Consider the following 20389-nt stretch of genomic DNA (forward strand, 5'->3'; position numbering starts at 1 on the left):
TTTTCCTTTGCTCCCTCAACAAGCTTACTAGAAACTAAATGGCTTAAAACAACACAAATTTTTAATCTTCTAGTTCTGCAGGGCACAAATGAGTATGGATTTCATCAGGCTGCAGGTGAGTGAGTTTCATTTGAATAAACTCTAGGGAAGAATCTATTTGATTGCACATTGACATAACAGGTAGAAACCAGTTCCTTTCAATGTAGGACTGAGCCTGCCTCCTCCCTCAATCAACTGCAGGTCAGTCCAGTTTCTAGAGGCCTCTCTCATGTCTCATTCAGCTCATGACATCTCTTCAAATGCAAAGCCAGTGGTGGCTGTCCAATCTGTTATAACCTGTGTTATGACAGCAACACAAAAGACAAATGAGTAAAGCAGAAGTACTCTGAAGAAAGGTAAATTGTGTGTGTGTGTGTGTGTGTGTGTGTGTGTGTGTGTGCGCGCGCGCGCGCACACGTGTGCACGTGCCTCTACTTAGGGTTTGAACTCAAGGCATAGGTGCTAACCCTTAGCTTTGTTGCTAATGCTGGTGCTCTGCCATCTAAGCCACACCTCCATATCTGGTTTTTTGGTGGTTAATTGGAGATAAGAGTCTCAGGGGCTTTCCTACCTTGGCTAGCTTTGAGCATTGATCCTCAGATCTTATCCTCCTGAGTAGCTAGAGTTACAGGAGCAAGCCACTTGTACCTGGCAAGAAAGTTGAACTTGTAAACAAAAGATTTAAGAGTGGCAGTAACAGAATGTTACTTCATATAAACTGATGCAGTAGTCCTTATAGAAATCTCAGGTTTCATGGGGGAAACCAATAAATGCTTATTACTAGTATCAAAAGATGCATGCTTCCAGATATAAGCTTTATTCATGAGCAGTGAAATTCCAAATTACTTTGTAAATTTGTTCATGGGGAAAAATAATACATGAATTATATTTGAATCTGAAGTTAACGTTAGTTGCAATTCCATTTTATTGCTTTGACCAACAAGATGTTACAAAATTTTCCTGTGACTGCCTTGTCTACTACCATTGATTTTGAAGGAAAAATTGGATTCTTAAACAATTCTAAAAGAATACTATATGTGTACATATGGGCATCCATATATACAGCCCAAACACATTGAGAGAAAGGAGGAGGAAGAGGAAATGGAGAGGGATAGGAAGAGGGAATATGCAATATATAGCCATAGACATATAGACTAAACTTTCTTAATCCAAAAGTCTGTATTTCTGGACCAGGGAGATTCAACCAATAAAATGTATGCAATATTTCAAAATCTGGGGGGAAATGTAAATATGAAACGCTTCTAGCCACAAACATTTTAGAAAAGGGAATCTCTGTATGTTACACACACACACACACACACACACACACACACACACACACACACACACACACACACACACACACACACACACACACACACACACACACAGAGGTGCATAAATATATATGCATACACATTGATGCCAAGTTGGATGTAAAGCTGTCTGCTGATTCCAAGTTGATTTTACAATATTAAAGGATGTTAATAGGTCTTGGACTTCTAACAGTCCATCCTGTTCCAGCAAATTTAAATTCCATTCTACCTTGCAACACACTACATGAAACAAAGGTGATCATTCTCAGAGGCTTGCACTGACCACTGAGCAAAGAACAGAATTGTTTCTCTTTCATGTGCCCCAGGGGCCTTCAAAGCTTAGACTATGATTCACGGATTTTCAACTGAAAGATGCTTTCGAAATCACAGTTTGACCCACTTTTCGTCCCTGTGGTACACAGAGCTCTTCCTGAATTCTCTCTTCTGCTGCTTATTCTACCCTAAAGAGGACAACTGTCATTGATGGATGAACTTCAAAGACATACATTAGGCTATGTCTCGGGTAGAGAGCTTGGACAGAAATACATAAATAAGCCTCCTTGGAGAAAAGTCCCAGTAGGCTGCTTCTTTCAAGAGATTGAAGCGATGCACCTCTTCTGTGGCACCTGCTCTGGCGCTGTGTGCAACTGAGAATGGGGGGGGGGATTCTAGACATGGGGAAATACTTCCCCATTCTCTAGATCTCCTTTTATTGGGCTGCTTTGTCTAATAGAAAGATATGTTCTTAGCCAGGCAGTGGTGCCAGTGGTTCACACCTGTCATCCTAGCTACTCAGGAGGCTGAGATCTGAGGGTCATGGTTTAAAGCCAGCCCATGCAGGAAAGTCCGAGACTTTCTTACCAATAAATTACTTAGAAAAAGACTGTGCTTAAGTGGTAGAGTATTAGCCTTGAGCACAACGAGGCTCAAGGACAGCACTCAGGCCCTGAGTTCAAGCCCCAGGACCTGCACCAAAAAAGAAAATTCAGAATTTAGTTGCTCAGTGCCCTCAGCTTCATCTGGATCTTGCTACACATTCCCATCTCAACCCCCTGTAGAGTCCTACTTTGTGTTACCAAGGCCTTCATTGCTAGACATTTAAGGTAGGAGGTCGACTTGGGCTGTAATAATTGCAAAATTAGGCTCTGCATTTAATTTTCAGCAATTGCAGCTCTGTGGCTACAGGAGATAAAGGTCACCTTCAAGCACTACTAGAAATTTTAGGACCTTTATGCAGTGATTGTAGCAGGGCAACCAAGTCCCCAGCTCATCCTTCTCTCCCACTACTTTGCTCAGTGCCATGGTAAATAGCCATAAAAAGCCATCCATTAAAAAATGCTTGTCAAGTACCTAGGTCCTTGCTTGCTTATAATGGTCTCCCTTGAACCAGAAAATTATTATAATGAAATCAATAGGTCGCTAATCTGTTGAAGAGTAACATAAAATAAAATGTTGTACAGAGGGCATTAACTCACTCCCTGCGTCCCTTGAGTGGTTCACTCGTACCCACTACCTCTACTGTGTATGTCTCTATCAGCTGTTCAGGCTATGGAATATCAGTGCTCTCTTTGGTAGAAGAAATAGAATGACTGGCCTCCAGATCTAACCCAGATTCCAGAAATCTCAGAAGCCATTCTTGAATATCTAGCCTTAAAATTCTGTTCCTGTAGAATCTCTCTTATTATCAAAAGCCATATGCAATAGAACCAGTAAGATAGACAGACACACAGAGAGACAGATACAGATATAGATATAATTTCACACCACTCAGATCCCAAGTGATGGTCTCTCAGTGACGGTCACTGTGGTTCAAGGTAGATTTGGCTCAAGGATGTACACAGACCTTCTATACTGTCCTTGTCATCCACGGCAGAATGAATGTATGAGATGCCTCAAATGCTTGGTGAGCCAAAGAAACAGGCAATTCTGCTTTTAAAAAAGGCATAGACAATGTATGTACTGACTTCAGCACGCGTACTTGGGTCCGGCAAGTACTCTGCTCCCTCTTGGAAGGAACTATATTTGGGGAATGACTAACCAAGCTGGGAGCCCTCTCATCCATCTTTAAGAAGGGCTATGCATGAGTTAATTGATTAATTAATGAATTAGTTATCACACTGGAAAGCCTTCTCACTACAGGGAAGAGGGAAGGTAGTGGTGGACAGTTTTAGCAACGTAGAAGAAACCCAGAGGAGAAAATAAATCTTTTCTCCAAACTTCATTTAAAATAAAAGGAAAAAATGTTCCAGCAACAGATATCGAACAGCTATTCCCAAAAATATCATTTTAATGCAAAACCATGAGCAAGAAAAAGAGTTCAAAAACTAAGAATCGGTTCTTGTTGATCGAAGTCATTTTTTAACCTGGGAAAATGTGAACTTCTAGATCATTCTGGAATCTTCAATGGGCTTCCTCAATCAAAACTACAATACTATTCCATGTAAAATGTGAACTGAAACCAGGTATCTGCGAAGGTGAGTCAAGTTGGGAGAAATAAGGTGGGAAGAATACTAGAAGGGGTGGCATTGATTTTAAAATGGATTAACTGTAAACTGACATGTTGAATTGAAACCCTTAACTGCTTAAATAAATATTTTCCTCATTTGGATAACATTCCTGGTGCAAAGAGTTCTTGTACAGAAAAGGTGACAGTACACATTCAACATGAATACCAGCTATAAGAATACACTGAGATCTGAGCACACTGCCAACATCTGAAATTATTTTTAATTTACTATATTTATTTCCCACCATCCTCCTAGGAAGAGAGATAACAGGCCAATCTCATACGGTGGTTAAGAGTCAAGTGAGAATGTCTATTCCTATTTCTCCAGCAGGGATGCATGGACCCGAGGGAGGGAAAATTCAGAGATCCCAAGCATGCAGAGTTAAGCCACACAGCACCGCTCATCAAAGGTCTGCTTTTATTTTTTACTTTTTGACAGAAGATTCGGTAACGGGAAAGCAGTTTAGAATTTTTATGCTCCTGATAGGATCTGTTTTAAATTATTAATTTGTGTCTAGCTCTTTCTGCAGTGTTTTCCTGCCCCATTATGAGAGGGCAGCGGGATGTTTTTCTCTGTGTGTCTCAAGGGCATTTATGCTTCTGTGTGAAAGCAGTCGCTGGCTTTGGTTCTCAGGAAAGCTTTAAAAAACCAGAAACCTGAACAGAAAGAGGGATTATGCTAATGAGGAGAACCTAAGAAGATGGGGCGCGGTGAGAGAGAAGATGGAAGTGCACAGGAGAGGGGCTGTTCCTCCTTGAATCGGGGAGGGTACCAAGTGGGGGGTGGATGGTAGAGGCAGAGGCTTCATAAAGAAGACTGGAGACCACAAGGCAGAAAATACAGGAGTCTGAGACTTTCAGCCAGAGCCAAGAGACACGAAGTCGCAGTAGTGATTGAGATGAAACTTGCCAGCAGCCAGCCGAACTAGGCCCTCAGAAGCTCTGAGAACCATCGAGGGAAATAAATGTGTCATTTATTACACACAGAATTGGTGAATATATATCACTCCGGCTATATTATCTTTCAAGGTTTAGCCATATTGATACAAGGCTGCTTTTCCATTTGAGTCTATTTTGTAAGTGTGTGTGTGCACAGGTGTGCATGTGTGTATGTGCACATGCAGGTGTAAGAACCCATAGGAAGAATATGTGTCGACCCAAAGCACCAGAAGATAGATTAATGTGCCATTAGCTGGGCACCATGCCTCATGCCTGTAAATTCTAGCTACCCAGGAAACTGAGATCACATTTCAAAGCCAGCCCAGTCAACGGGTGCTCCTGATACACGCCTGTAATCCTAGCTACACAGGAAGGCTGAAATCTGAGGATGGCTGTTCAAAGCCAGCCCAGGCAGGACAGTCTGTGAGACTCTTATCTCCAATTAACCATTAGAAAACCACAAGTGGGGCTGTGGCTCAAAGTGGTAGAGTGCTAACCTTGAGCACAAAAAGCTCAGGGACAGTGCTTAGGCCCTGAGTTCAAGCCCCCACATCCAACACAAAGAAAAAAGAAAAGTCCATGAGACTCTTATCTCCAATTAACCACCAAAAAGCCAAAAAATGGAGCAGTGGCTCAAGTGGTAGAGCACCTGCTTTGAGTGAAAGAGCTAAGAAAGAGCATCCTGGCCCTAAGTCCCCGTACTCCTACACACATCATTATCATAAGGTGCTTTGACTGGCTAGAAACCATACTTTGGATTTGAGGAAGCCAGAGTCCTCAGCACCAATAGCATGGCAGAATGGACAGGAGAAAAAGGGTCACTCAATGAGAACAGACCTATCACTGGCAGCCACAAAACTCCAAAGTGTTTTCATCAGAGGGCCCATCTGGCTCCTAATCTAGTTCCTATCAGATTCTTATTTTCTTCACAGCATGTATTACTACCAACAATCATACTTCATATGCTCACTATCCATCTCCCCAAGGAGAACTCTTAACTACAAGAGTCAAATCTTGGTCTTGTCCTGGTTATCATTGCTCCACCAGTGATTAGGTTAGTGCCTGGAACACCGTAAGGATGGAAATATTTGTTGGTAGAAGGAATACACTTTTCCATAATCCATACCAGAACAACTTAGGTCTTTCCACAGGTTTCCATGATGAGGCTTCCCAAATTACAAAAGTAAGAATAGTCAAGGCAACAAATACTCTCTCTAAATAATGGCATTGAGTCTCAAAATTCTTAATTTTCCTTCTGTCGGAATAAACAATTAATATCACAGAACTTCCTTGTAGTTCAACCTGTCTCTATCCATAAGGTTTCCTCTCTTTTTAACTGCCCAAGTCCGTCCTTCTACCTTTGAAATTTTCACTTTAGATGAGGCAATCTTTGAGAGGAATTTCAAGTGACCCTGCCCTACTTTCTCTGATTACCATTCACAAAATCCAGTTTAAGTTTCCTACTGGCATATGATAGCAATTCATCTTTTGCATAAATGAATAGAACTACCACTGGGTCATATATCAGAAGCAGGTGGAAAGTATCTCATATTTATTATCAGCCATCTTTTTTCTCAGAAATTCACTTTTCATTAAATCACTTAAACCCATGGAAGTAATTTAATAAATTCAGGCACACATATTGCATCCCTGAAGATTTCACACAATGAAGTCAGTTACCCGAACAAGTTGGTCTTAAAGCTGACTCAAAGCATCTATAGTAGCAAACAGATACAAGTGTTAATAGAGATCTTCTCTAAGTGGGCTTTTGCTATTGTTTCTCTAGCTCCTGAAAGCCTTCTATACATTGTATACCTTCTCCCTCCTCCAACTCCTCTCGAATTGGAATAATAAAGTTCAATATCTCACAAGAAGAATTATAGCTGGGATGGCACAACTCTTGGTTTAGGAAGTGTGACACAAGATTGCCTTCTCTAGCTACAGTTCTACGAAATTCACACACTTCAAGAAAAGAGTTTTAACAAGAAAGTAAGGTCACAGACGTGTTTCCATCCCAATCCTAGAGCTGATGATGGCTCCCGGAGCTGATGAGAGTTGGTGTTATCAGGGTGATCGCCACTGCTGGCATTACTGGTGCTCCTGGCCACACCAATGGTCCCTTTCGTTAACAAATCCATAGTGGAAAGAAAAATTTATAAACGGAGATCAGAATCTGTACTAGTTTCCCAAAAGTTATTTTTAAGTCATATCCCTACAATCTGTTCTAATTTAAATCTTATTATCTAAAAGTCATCAATAATAAAAGGTAACAAATTTATAGATATCCAAACTTTACTGCAGATCCATAGTTCCAAAAAAACCTGCTTGGGAACTGGTACAAAAATGGACAAAAAGGTCATTGGAACAGAATAGATGAATAGAAATGAACCCCCACACCTACAGTCATCTGATAGTTGACAAAGAGCCAAAAACATGTTAGTGGAAAAGAACAAAAGAGTCCAGTGCTGGGGAAACTGTACATCCATCTGGACACCCAGTCAGAAACGGCCACTTTGAACCAATATCAATTCTAAGGGGGGGGGGGGTCAAAGACCTTAATGTAATACCTGCACCACTAGAAACTGGAAAGAGTAAGCACTAGAACTTAGTGGATCAGGCAGGAACTTGAGGAGACCAGTGGAGAGACCATAGATGGAGAGAAAATGATAGAAGGGAGACTGGATCACGATGCATTGCATACTGATGGATATGTTAAATTGAAACCTCTTTTTTATTTTTTGGGTCCAGTTGTGGGGCCTGAACTCTGGGCCTGGGTGCTGTCCCTCAGCCCTTCAGCTCAAGGCTAGCACTCTACCACTTGAGCCACAGCGCCACTTCCGGCTTTTTTCTTTTTGCTTATGTGGTGCTGAGGAATTGAACCCAGGGCCTCAGGCATGCAAGGTAAGCGCTCTACCACTGAGCCACCTTCCCAGCCCCAAAAACCTCTTTGTCTAACTATTTAAAGGTCATTTTTTTTTGTCAGTCATGGGGCCTGAACTCTGGGCCTGGGCGCTGTTCCTCAGCTCTTCAGCTCAAGGCTAGCGCTCTACCACTTGAGCTACAGTGCCATTTCCGGCTTTTTCTGCTTATGTGGTGCTAAGGAATCAAATCCAGGGCCTCATGCATGCTAGGCAAGCACTCTACCACTGAGTCACCTTCCCAGCCTCTTAAAGGTCATTTTTTAAAAATTAAATAAAACATTGCCAAGTAAAATAAAAGCTGACAATTGAAATTTTGTGCTACAAGAAGTAACACTGTTCAGTATTGTAAAATAATTGTATAAAATCTACGGCCACAACATTTCATATCAATGCATTAAGTCCTAATTCTTTGAGTATTTAAGATATCACTGAAGGATTTATGATTATGCAAACTACATCTTTAATAAAAATACTGCAGCCTAGACACAAAGGGATACAATCAGGTAGATAGACAGTCTCAACCCAGCGGTCATATAGAGGAGAGATTAAAAGAAATAAGAGCTAAACAAATAGACCTTCGACCATTTATATAATTTCCTGAGCTTTAATATAATATATAACCGAAAACTTAATAAATATGAGATAAAATTAGCCATGAATGATATTATACTAGTCTCTGAAAGAGGAAAGTAAGCACTATCATCAGAGGAGAAATGAGCCTTGTACACTTTGGGGATGAGAATGTAAATTGGCTCAGTCACTGCAGACAAGTTTACAACAAAACCACCATAGCTATGCGCAATTCCTCCTCTGTCTGCATACCCGAAGGAAATACACCTTTCTGGATGAATACTCATCTCAAAAAGATAATTACATCCCTCTGGATAAATGAGTAAAGAAATTGTGACAGGTAAGTATTGGGGAATATTATAATACAGAATATTACTCGGCCACAGAGAAAGAAATGCTGCCATTTGTGATAACATGCATGCATCAAACACAGAAATGGTCACACATGATGACGCATGTGCCTGATAATTCAACTCCAAAGAGCAGAGAGACTGGCGCTTTCCAGGAAAATGAGGAGACTCTGGTCAAACAGTACAAACTTTGTTGTAATTAAGTTCTGGAAATCGCTGGTGCAAGGTGGTGACTATAGTTAACAAAGGATGTTAAAATCAGGTTTTACATGTTCTCACGTGTGTGGTGAGGACATGTAAAACAGTAAATGGAGATGGATGTGTTAATTAATTTGATTAGGTTAGTTGTGATTTTATATTTATTTATTTGTCAAATTGTGTACCTTAAATACATGCAATTTTATTAATCAGTTTAATCCTGTAAAATTTTCAAAAGCAGCACTTTGGAAAATGATAACATATATAAGATTCAACATGTTTTACACTACTGACACAAGTGAGCCACAAATATATCTAATTCCCAGTTGCAACCAAACACCTGAAATATTAAGGCCTTCACAAGGAATACAAACAGGACATAAAATTATGTTTGATTAGGAAAAGAGATCACAAAGAAATCAAGGAATACAGATATATTAATCATGCAAATAAAAATTCACCTTCAGGAAAGAGAACTCATCTGCTGGTGTTTGTATTTACCTAGTATGAACTCTTTTTTTTTTTTTTTTTTTTTTTGGATCGTGGGGCCTGAACTCTGGGCCTGGGCGCTGTCCCTCAGCTCTTCAGCTCAAGGCGAACGCTCTACCACTTGAGCCACAGCACCACTTCTGGTTTTCTGGTGGTTTATTGGAGATAAGAGTCTCACGGACTTTGAACTCTTTAAAGATGAAGACAGTGGTGATAATTCTACAATTCCTTTAGGAAAGGGGAAAGCTTTAGCAAGTGACACCACTGAGATAATTCTTTGTAAATGATCTGCCTAGGAGAGGGAGGAGGTTGTTTTGACACTGATTAGAGCAGAAAGGCTGTGAACAGACATTTTTCTAAAAGAAAATGCAAATAGAACACAATGACACAACGAAATATTTAGCCAGCGTTATTTATGTAAAGACAGGACATAGGCAAGATGATCAAACCAGGGTAAAACAGTATGGGTTTTGGATCAATCCTTTTGGAAAACACGATTTTTATGTTCTGAAAAATGTCACCCACCTAGACCTACTTAGTCACTCAAATATGGGGAAATCATCTGAAGAAATAACTTTTTTAAAAGAGTCATCATAAAGATGTTCACTATGTGGGAACTACATAGTCAAAACAATGAGTAATTCAAACAAAAGCTCATATAATCATAAAGTGGAATATACTGAAATAACCAGACGGGATACAGAAACTGAAACACCATGACGAATAACCAGGGGAGTTATATTTCCAATGTAATAGATATGCAACCACTGAGAGCAACTGGTCAAATATGTACATATGCCAACTGGGAACGCACTATAGGGAAATACATAAAACGCTGTGTTGGTGTGAAAGCCCCTTCCCAAGAATGCCGCCCACCATCTGTATTCCTTTCATTGTTACCACTCATTTTTCAAGTTATAAAAATACCTATCAACTGCTCAAATCACCTCCAGATGTTCGCCTCACCCGCACCTCCTCCAACTCTGTAAAAGCCGCTTTCCTTGAAGGCCTGGGTCATTTCAGGTCAAGTTGATCGTGCCTGCAATGCTTCCTGGGCCTACAGAGAGCCCTGACCTGATGAAGTTCTGCCATGAGGGACCTTAAGCACACGTGTCTGAACCTAGCGTTTGGGACAGCATTCTGGCTCTTCAGACAAGAGGCCATGGCTTACCTGCCAGACTCAAAAATCTTTGTCCTCCTAAGGTGGTAACCCACCACATTTCCTTATGAAGATGATGTCTTCTATGCTAAGACCCCAGAGACAGCAGACAAGCTTACATATTAGAGTTCAAATCAGACTGCAAAAGGCCATATATGCCTGTAAGGCTCTTCAATGAAATGATAGGAAGGAGGCAGAGAGGCACCATGGACACACACAGCCAAGACCTCACATTCCAGATAAAAAGATCGTCACAAAGAGTCCTACCTGGTTCCTTGGCGCTGTCCCCTCTAGTCCCCAGGATGCAGCAGATAGGATGGTCTCATCTTCCACTACACCTGCTTGCTGAAGTCCTGTGGCCAACAGCTCCCCTGCATGAGCTTTCTGAGAACTGAAGCCAGAGGAGGCAGGGAAGGGCTTTGCCAGGTGCTTCTGACAGTGCACAGGAGCGTCCAGCGCGCCCATTCCAGGGGCAAGAATGTGCACAAGAGAAGGGAGACCTTGGGTAAGAGAGCCACAGCCGGGCAGAGGGTTCATCTGTTTCCCCTTGAACCTCTGATGATGGGAGACGGAATGAGGGCTTTCTTTGCCTGTGCACTCTGACCCTTTGCTACTCCAAAGTAGGATCCACAATCCATCAGGGCCTGCATCACCTGTGGCTTTGTTAGAAGCACAGCCTCATTCCCCTTCCACCTGCCCAGTCAGCGTCCACACTATCCCCAGAGCTCTGTGTGATCTCGAGTTGACCATTTGCTCCTCACCTGCTTCGGGGTACATCTCCCTTATCTCCAGGCCTGGGCGTGGTCCAGGCTTTCCACATGGACGGTGCTACTTTGTGGCCCTCCTCCTATAAAGTCTGTCCACTGGCCCCTGTCCTTAGTCTTCAGGGACAAGAGACAGCTGTGTGATGTTTGAGTGCCAGACATTCATTACCTCATTGAAGCCTCATTGATGTGTTGGTGTTTCCAGCGTGTACAGGAAACAGCCAGACTTTAGAAAGGCCTGGTGGTCCTGAGTACAAATCACACAGCCAGTTAGTGTCAGAGCTGGGGTTTGAACTTCTACCTGCCCATGAGCATGAGCGCTGCCCTTGCTGCCTGTCTCCCCAGGCCTGTCGGTGTTTCCGCAGTAGCCTTACTGCCTCTCGCTCTGGTTTCTGTTGCTTGCATAAAAGATGAACACGAGTTTACCAGTTTACACTACTGACTCGCAGTTCTGTAGGGCAGAAGTCCCGGGTGGAGGTGAAGGATGAGTTTCTCTGCTCTGAGTCCTATAAAGCCAAAAGCAAGGTCTCAGAAGATCTGCCCCACCCACCCCCCCAGCACCTGATTTCAGCTCACTTAGATTCTTGGCAGAACGCAGTTCCAAGCCTCTATTTGTTCTTGCTAGCTGTTGGCCAAGGGTGGTTCTCAGCTTCCCAGGGCTTCCACATCCCTGGTTTCTGGCCACCTGTCAGTCCTGGTGGGCCAAATCTTTCTTAAGTTTGGATTCTTCTTCCATGAGCTCTGGCTTCTTCCTGGTCAGTTCTCGCGAGAGCGCGTGTGAGCAGAGGGAACCACGTGAAATCACTCCAGGATCATTTCCTTATTGCAAAGCTTGATTGCACCTGCGAAGTTTCTTTTGTCAAGGTGCATCACACCCCATTCCCAGCCTCTGTCTTTCAGACCATGGATAGTTTTAGGGTGTCCTTTCTGCCTTCCCCACATTTGAAACTCAATTATACCAGCACTCTCCATCTCTACTTTTACGCATCCTTGAGGTTTTCTCCTCTTCCCTTTCTTTTTTTTGTTGTTGTTTTGGTTTTTTGTTTAACTCATTTAACACATGTTTGGCTGTTTGACATTCTCTTCCTCACTCTTCCTGGCTCTTCACCTGGGGACACATTATTGACCTTCAGGCAATTTTCGGTGTCACTTGTACCCAGCTTTCGCAGCTGCGATCTATTCGTCACACATGGGTCTTTCTTTGCTGAGCTCTTGCTCATAGGGGACCTGTAAACATGAGGAGAAAGTTGCTTTGAGGTGTTTTTTTTTTCCACTCCAAGTCAAGCAACAGTGCAAGGTGCTGTGTTCGAGCTCCAGTACAGGCACAAAACAAAACCAAGTCATCTCATCCCCAGATAGTAGCTGGCATTTTATCGCTAAATTCCTGGCTTTTATTTGATAGATTGTGTATGCAAAAATGGCTTAAAATTGAATTTAAGAAGCCTGAATAGTGCCTAGGAAGCAGGGATATTATGTTACAGCATCCACCAAAACATGTCAATAAACCGAATTTTTTTTTTCAACCAAGGGTAAGTAATTTCATGGCCTTACACATTACACTTGGATAGAGAGGAATATAATTTGGGAATGAAGCCTGTTAGCAGCCTTATGGAATGACAGGAATTGATTCGGGCACATACATTTACATTCCCTTACAGCTTTTAAAAACATATTAAGCAGGAGATCGGCACTAAATGTGGTTACATCAGTGTCAGTGCAGGGAGAGGGGCTGTGATTTACGTGCTCTAGAAAATGCATTTTCTCCATTAGGGATAAAGGAACGGTCCATCTCACAATGAAATCACGAATGATCTCAGTTACAGAGCAGCCAAGGAGATGCCGCACATGATGAAGACTAAAGCTGCTGTTCGATCCTTCTCCACGGGCTGTGACTTGGTTGTGTCGCTTTACCTGAGAAGGATGAACATGACAGCCAAGGAGGCCCGTGTCCCGTCCTTCCTGAGTTTCCTAGAACTGAGAGCCTCAGTCCTTCAAGCTGGAGAAAATGAGACATCTACAGTAAGGTTTCCACTAATGACTTACAAACATAAAATAGGCCTTGAGAAAAGGTGTTCAAACATAGCCATGAGAGCTAGGTCCTGGTGACTCTCTCCTGTAATCCTAGCTAACAGGAGCTGAGATCTGAGGATTCTGCTTCTAAACCAGCCCATGTAGACAACGGTGAGAGGCTCTTAACTCCAATGAACCAGCAAAAAGGCACAAATGGAGGTGTGGCTCAAGTGGTACAACACCAGCCTTTAGCAAAAAACAAAAACAAAAACAAAAAACTGGAGGGAATGTGCCCTGAGTTCGAGCCTCAATACCAAGACAAAAAAAAAAAAGATAGTAATTGGACCTGACTTTGCTTCCCTGACTCTCAATACTCAGGCCCAGCTTATTCATGAACTTAAAGTACATAAGAGTTCTTGGAAAAGTTAGTTAACACATGTGGCGATTCCCCTGAATTAGTGGTGTCATGGTCAGGAAGGAAGACGCATAATGAACACCTCATCTGATTCTAATGATGATGGCTGTAAGTGGGCAGTACACAATACTGTTCATGAGCCCCTGCTCCTCACTACTATGTTGACTTATGAGAGGAAAAAGGAAAAAAAAAGAGGGTGTGGGGCCAAAGGGGTGCAATTGTAACCTTTGCAAGTTCTTTTTGCCAGACATTTGTGGCTCACACCTGTAATCCTACCTACCCAGGAGGCTGAGATGCGAAGATCTTGGTTCAAAGCCAGCCCAGCATGAAAGTCCATGAGATTCTTCTCCAATTGATCACCAGAATGTCAGACACGGAGCAGTGGCTCAAGTAATAGAGCACCAGCCTTGAGCACAAAAGCCCAGGGACAGTGCCCAGGCCCTGAATTCAAGCCCCAGGACTAGCATAAACATACACACACACACACACACACACACACACACACACACACACACACACACACACACACACACACACACACACACACACACACACACACACACACACACACACACACACACAGAGTTCGTTTATTTCTGCTTCCCATTTCTCTGGGCTTTCCCACTTCTCAGCACGATATCACTACCTCAAAGTAAAGGTCACACTTTGTCCTCTATTAAGAACTTAGTTCTTACAGGCTTTAAGGCTCTACAAACCCTTTAATGACTTGCACCGAAATGCTTCTAAATGGCTAAAAAGCCGTAGTTGGAGTATATCTCCTGACTCGCTGTGACCTGGGCTTTTCTCTAAATGGACCCTGTAGCAAATTACTGACTGCTCATCGTATTGCCTACAAAAACACCAAAAAAGAAAAAAATACAGTATGTTTTGCATTCTCTTCTCAGAGAACGTTCATCCTGATCATTTCACATTTATAGATATTGAGAGCACTAGCAATCATTTCAAATCCTCATGGACACTGAAGTCATTGGGAAAAAAATCATTGGAGCCAAGAATCCCCTCCAAGAATTTTAATTTGCAATCAAGTCAAGAGCTGCTCCAGCAAATTGAGAAGCTTTTTGAGGGAAAAAGTAGTAAAGAAGCACAATTAGGGTATCATGAAGATTATTATTGCCAGTCCATGGTGCAGAGCCAATCTACAGGGTTTTACAAGTTGACCACATTAGGCCACTGCTGATGAATTAAATGCCCTCCGGTAGTCTCTCTCAAAGAAGCAAGTTCTGTCCTTTCATTGAAACATAAAAGACAAAAGACAGAAGACTCTCATCCTAACAACAATTATTTTCTCTTTCTTTTATTTTAACCTTCTTTTCTTTTTTAATTGTTTAGTTTTGTACCAATACTGTGGGTTGAACTCAGAGCCTTACATTCTCACTTGGCTTTTTTGCTCAAAGTTAGTGCTCTACCACTTGAGTCGCAACTCCACTTCCAGCTTTTGAGTGATTATTTGGAGAAAAGAGTCTCACAGATTTTCCTGCCCAGGCTGGCTTTGAACCATAATCCTCAGATCTCAGACTCCTGAGTAGCTAGGACTACAGGTCTCTTGTCGAGACGTGATTGCTCGACAAGAATTTAGTTTCAACTCTCTAACATCACTAAGCACCAGATGCATGCGTGCTATATACTAAGAGATGGGTAAGGAGGAGGTAAGAACTTCTATCATTAGTAAACTCTAATGTGATGCCTTTCAAAGGACTTTCAGTCTAGCAGGGCGATGGATCACCTGGGATAGAAGAAGGATGGGCCCAGCATCCTCAAGGATTCCAATGAGAAACCAGAATCCACAGAGCAAAGAAAGGAACATTTATTCTGTGTTTATCCCATTCTCACCATTCTGCTACGCACTGTGCAGTTGTTTCCTTGTTGGTAAAACAGATTGCTAGTTTTTGCATTCTATCCAAGAAGCAGTCTCTCCTGCTCAATCTCAGAGCCATTCATCAGCTATTACTGTGGACAGGTGTAAAAGTCACCCTCTTGCCAATTATTAACAAAAGGATTAATTTTCCAGATTGGCGACCTATGTTCCAACAATGTATTTTTGTCAGCCACACTGAAGATCACTAAGCAACAGAGCTGTTCATGAAAACAAAGGTAGCATGTCTTTTGTTCATACTTCTGACAGACAAGAGCAGTTGGGTTTTTTTATTGTTGTTTGTTGCCTTCTCTTTATTTCCTATTGACTATGCTAAACTCAGCAGTCTGTCTCGCTGGACAGAGTCTAATGACAGCATTTAAATCCAGGTAAAATTAACAGAATATCTTACCACAATCATGATCTCTTTCATCTTTATCTATGTCATGTGATTATTATTTCCCTTTCCACAGGTGATAAAACTGAAGCCTTGAAAAATTAACTCACTTGCCGCTGACTTTCCAGCTAAATGTTGATAAGCCTCGAATTGAACCCAGGTTCCTGACTCCACAGTCTACCTGCTTCACCAGGTTTTTTTTTTTAGATGAAATAACAATTTAAAAAGCCAAATGGCACCCAGGTCTCAGACTGGTTCAACCTTGATGCCTGCTGAAATAACATGATGTCCTCCGTGAAACACAACAAAAATAACCTTCCTCATTTTGAAGTATCTATCTTTTCTTATCATAAAGTAACAAGAAATGCTTTACTTTGTGTCTCAATGTCCAATAACAAATTCACAATTCGAAAGAAGGAATGCACTCTACTCTCAGGTCTGTGGTTTCCTAGGGAAAATTCCCAGCAGGCTCTCTTGATGCTGCCCCACCCCCTCACTGAAAAGTACCCTGTGAAACAGGATCTAATGTAAAGTCAGAGGAAGCAAGAACTTGTCTTTCCATAAAACAATGTCAGAAGTGAGTCTCAATCTTATGATATTTACATTTTATTATCATAGTACTAGACTCTCTTTGGATAGAGGTTGTTTTCCTTTTTTTGTTGTTGTTGTTGGTCATGGGGCCTGAACTCTGGGCCTGGACATTGTCCCTCGGCTCTACCACTTGAGCAACAGCATCACTTCTGGCTTTTTTCTGCTTACGTGGTGCTGAGGAATCTAACCCAGGGCCTCATGCATGCGAGGCAAGCACTCTACCACTAAGGCACCTTCCCAGCCCTGGATACAGGTTTAAGAGGCCAGTTTTCCCTTTCCTCTTCCCCAAATATACAACTGGGTACACTGAGCGCCAAACTAGGTAATTTTATTCTGTTCCTGATACCTCCTAAAACTATTGTGCTATTGTGTCTGGTGCGTTGAGGACTTGAGCTGCAAAGTCTCAGGCCTTGACTATAAATACTGACTCCGTGCTGCAGTAGGAAGCTAAGTACACTATTTTAAAACAGAGCCAAGTAATGTAAGATTTTGTATCCATCTGCAACTGACTGAGAAAATAAACTTGATAGTACTTATCTTCTCCGGATGCTGAGGTAATCACTGAAGAACCTTGCCTTTTCCTTAAGTTATAGAAACAAAAGAAACAAAATGTTTCCTATTTTGCCTGTGCTGCATGAATGCGTGAGCTTCCCTGCTGAGAATTAGCAACAAGGACTTGGTCCTAAGAGTCCCATACATTGTAAAAAATACTTTTTTCTGCTCTCTCTAATTCATTTTAATTTTTGTCCATTGAAAAGTCCTTAAGATTAATTTTCTGAAAGAGCAGCTTTGATAAATTATTATGAATGTCTCAGCTAATCTTTCCATGTGAGGTAGAAAGAGAAAAATAGGTTTGATTACAAGCCTGCATTTGGCAATTGCTGCTTCTGATTAGCTATTTTGTTCTGTAACTCACACTTAACCCCTTGATTACCTAGAATGAGCAAAACCCTAAAGCAACATGAATATCCTGTTCATGTCCATAATGTTAATAATTATAATGATCAGTGAATGCATGAGTTTAAATCCTATGCACCAACTTATCCAAACCATGAAACATATGCATCTTCATAGAAGTTACTCTTTAAAGAAAGCCAGAATAATCAGGTGATAAAATATCCTATGTGGCAAGATTTTGCTGCCAAGGGCAAATTCTGGTATTTTCAGGCAGATGACAACTTTAATCATCAAGTTATATTTGTGATGATCACCTCTAAAAGCATTATTTCCTGTTGCATTCAGTTCAGTTAGTAGCACCTTAGACCCTTTGGTCTTCAGTGTCTCCTCCTGACACAAAACCATGCTAATTATGATTGAAATGCAAATCTAATTTTATACATCTCTGTCCTTTGAAAGGAAATACATATCTCTAATAAACATTTACCCAGAGAAGATATCCAGATATAAGAAGGGGAAACCTGAGGACAGTATTTCATGATTTAAAATGTTCCTAAGCATGTTACACAAAACCATTGGTAACAAAATGAAATTCTCAGGTCAACATTTTTTGTGCGTGGGTTTGAACTCAGAGTCAGGACAGTATCCCTTTTTGGCTCAAGGCTGGTGCTCTACCACTTGAGCCACAACTCTTATTTCTAGCTTTTTCTGGTTAAGATGGGGGGTCTCATGGGTTTGTCTAGTCAGACTAGCTTTGAACTGTGATCCTCAGATCTTAGCCTCCTGAGTAGCTAGGATTACAGGCATGAGCCATCAGCACCTGGCACTATTTTATTTTAAAGATTATAGGGGCTGGGAAGGTGGTAGAGCACTTGCCTTGCATGCATGCGGCCCTGGGTTTGATTCCTCAGCACCACATAAGCAAAAAGAAAAAAGCCAGAAGCGGCTCTGTGGCGAGTGCAAGCCTTGAGTTGAAGAGCTGAGGGACAGCGCCCAGGCCCAGAGTTCAGGCCCCACGACCGGACACCCTTCCTCCCCCCCCCCCCCCCCCCCGCGGAAAAAAAAAAGATTCTTTATTTGATTCTGTATTTGAAAACAATACTACCAGTACAATTAGTTTTATGGTGCAAAATGCTTAGGATAAATAGCAGGTATGAGTAATAGGTTGGTTTAAGGGGAAAAAAACTAAGAAATTAAGTGTCACTGAGACAATGCAAACACTGAAGATTAGGTGAGAATTACCAGGGGTTTTAGGGGCAAGCCAAGAGTGGAAGTGTCTCTTGGGCACTTCATAGCCGTCAGAGTCCGTATTGTTCTAAACTCTTCACAAGGTCCTGCTGGAAGATTTTGTTTTAATCTACCAAAAGCCTGTAGCATGGTGCTCGCTATCAATACACAATGGCTACAATTATTCACCACAATAAAAAGTCTAATCCAAAAGGCCCATCCAGCAACAAAGCAAAACAAACTCCTTGGACTGGGTGACTAGTGGACACAGAAAAGCATTCTTAACATGGGAATGAGTAGTCTTGGTGATATTCTTTTAAATCTTTTAAGCTAAAATGATGTGCGTTTTCTGCTCATCTATAATGTATAATTGAGTTCCATTAAGGTTGGAAAAGTATTATGATGGAGTTTGTCACTTGAGTGAAGCTCTGTGGTAACTATAAAAGTGTTCCCTAAATTTTCTAGCCATCTTTACTAGGACTTTTGAAGGTAGGAAGTACCCACCATATACAAAACTTTGAACGAGATGTCTTTTTCATCCTTCATGAGAAAAAGATCCCATATTTTTTTAACTCATTACCTAAAGTTCTCTGGGTGTCCTCAGTATTGTGATCATCTGGATGTGTGCATATCTACCCTACTTCTGAAACCACAAATACCGAGTCCTCACCCATCAATGCTGGCTGGTACAAATCTTGTCATCTCTGTCAACTCTGCAGGCTCACAGTGTGAGTTAAGATAAAACCATTTTGAAAAAATCCTAGATTTTTCTCTGTATCCATACTAGGCATTTCATAGGTGATCAATAAATATTTCCTTATTCATTGGTTTTCAAAGTAGTCAGGGAGGAATTATTCAATGAACAATCCCCACAAAGCAAATGGTAATGGATCATCATCTTTTCCTTCTGAATCATCATACTACAACCCTGAGGAATTCTGGCTTATGGCTTAGCGTTGTGGGGCCTTAATAAATGTCATGGTAACGAATTCCTGGGTGATACGTGAACTGTGAATACCTATTACACTGAACTGTCCCTGAGGACCACGATCCTACACCTCCAACAAGAAATATGGCCTACAATAAGAAAATGAAGTTCGTTTAAGAGAATTGTTTCTAGCCATTGAAGTCTGACACATGATAACAGAAATCTGTGATGACCAGATGCCCACCAAGAGGGACCTAGCTCACCTGTTCTGTGGTTTACGGAAACAGACGTTCACAGAAATGAGGCTAATCTGTGTGTCGGCCTGGAGCAGGGCATCTGTGATATGATAGCCAATCAAGAAGCAAGTGTGAAGGGAACAGAGGCTCCAAACAACCTCATCATGCACACACAACCAGTTCAACGGTAGAAAATTCTAGGAGGACACAGAAAAGGATGCTTCTTGGCAATTCCTAAATATTCCAGGTTTTTTTTAATCTCACATATTCATGTAGTAAGCATTTAATCTAACTACATCTTTTAATGAGCATTTTCATAACTTCTTTAAAAAACAAACAACAGAAACAACTAGGAGAGAGTGAAGAAGAGGTGACATTGTCCAAAAGGAGATGTACTCATTACCTGACTTATGAAACCATAACCCTCTGCAATCACCTTTATAGTAGCAATTTGAAACATATTTAAAATAACAGAAAAATGTTTTAATAAATGTCTTCCTAGGCTAGAATTATCCCTGAGATTTATTTAGATTTATCCATTTAGATGTATTGCCATGCTACTAG

At 41.5% G+C, this 20389-nt stretch overlaps 1 long non-coding RNA gene across 1 annotated transcript in view; it reads right to left on the minus strand.

Moving 5' to 3' along the window:
- Positions 1 to 11836: 11836 nt before the first annotated feature.
- The window catches only part of LOC138824765 (uncharacterized), a 453914-nt gene continuing 445361 nt past the window's right edge, over positions 11837 to 20389 (minus strand). Inside the window, exon 3 of the long non-coding RNA XR_011371179.1 lies at positions 11837 to 12478. This is a non-coding gene — a long non-coding RNA (uncharacterized lncRNA). The remainder of the gene's footprint in view (positions 12479 to 20389) is intronic.

The sequence above is a fragment of the Dipodomys merriami genome, unplaced genomic scaffold (assembly GCF_024711535.1).
Source record: "Dipodomys merriami isolate MVZ:Mamm:240054 unplaced genomic scaffold, mDipMer1.0.p SCAF_13, whole genome shotgun sequence".
Lineage (NCBI taxonomy): Eukaryota > Metazoa > Chordata > Mammalia > Rodentia > Heteromyidae > Dipodomys > Dipodomys merriami.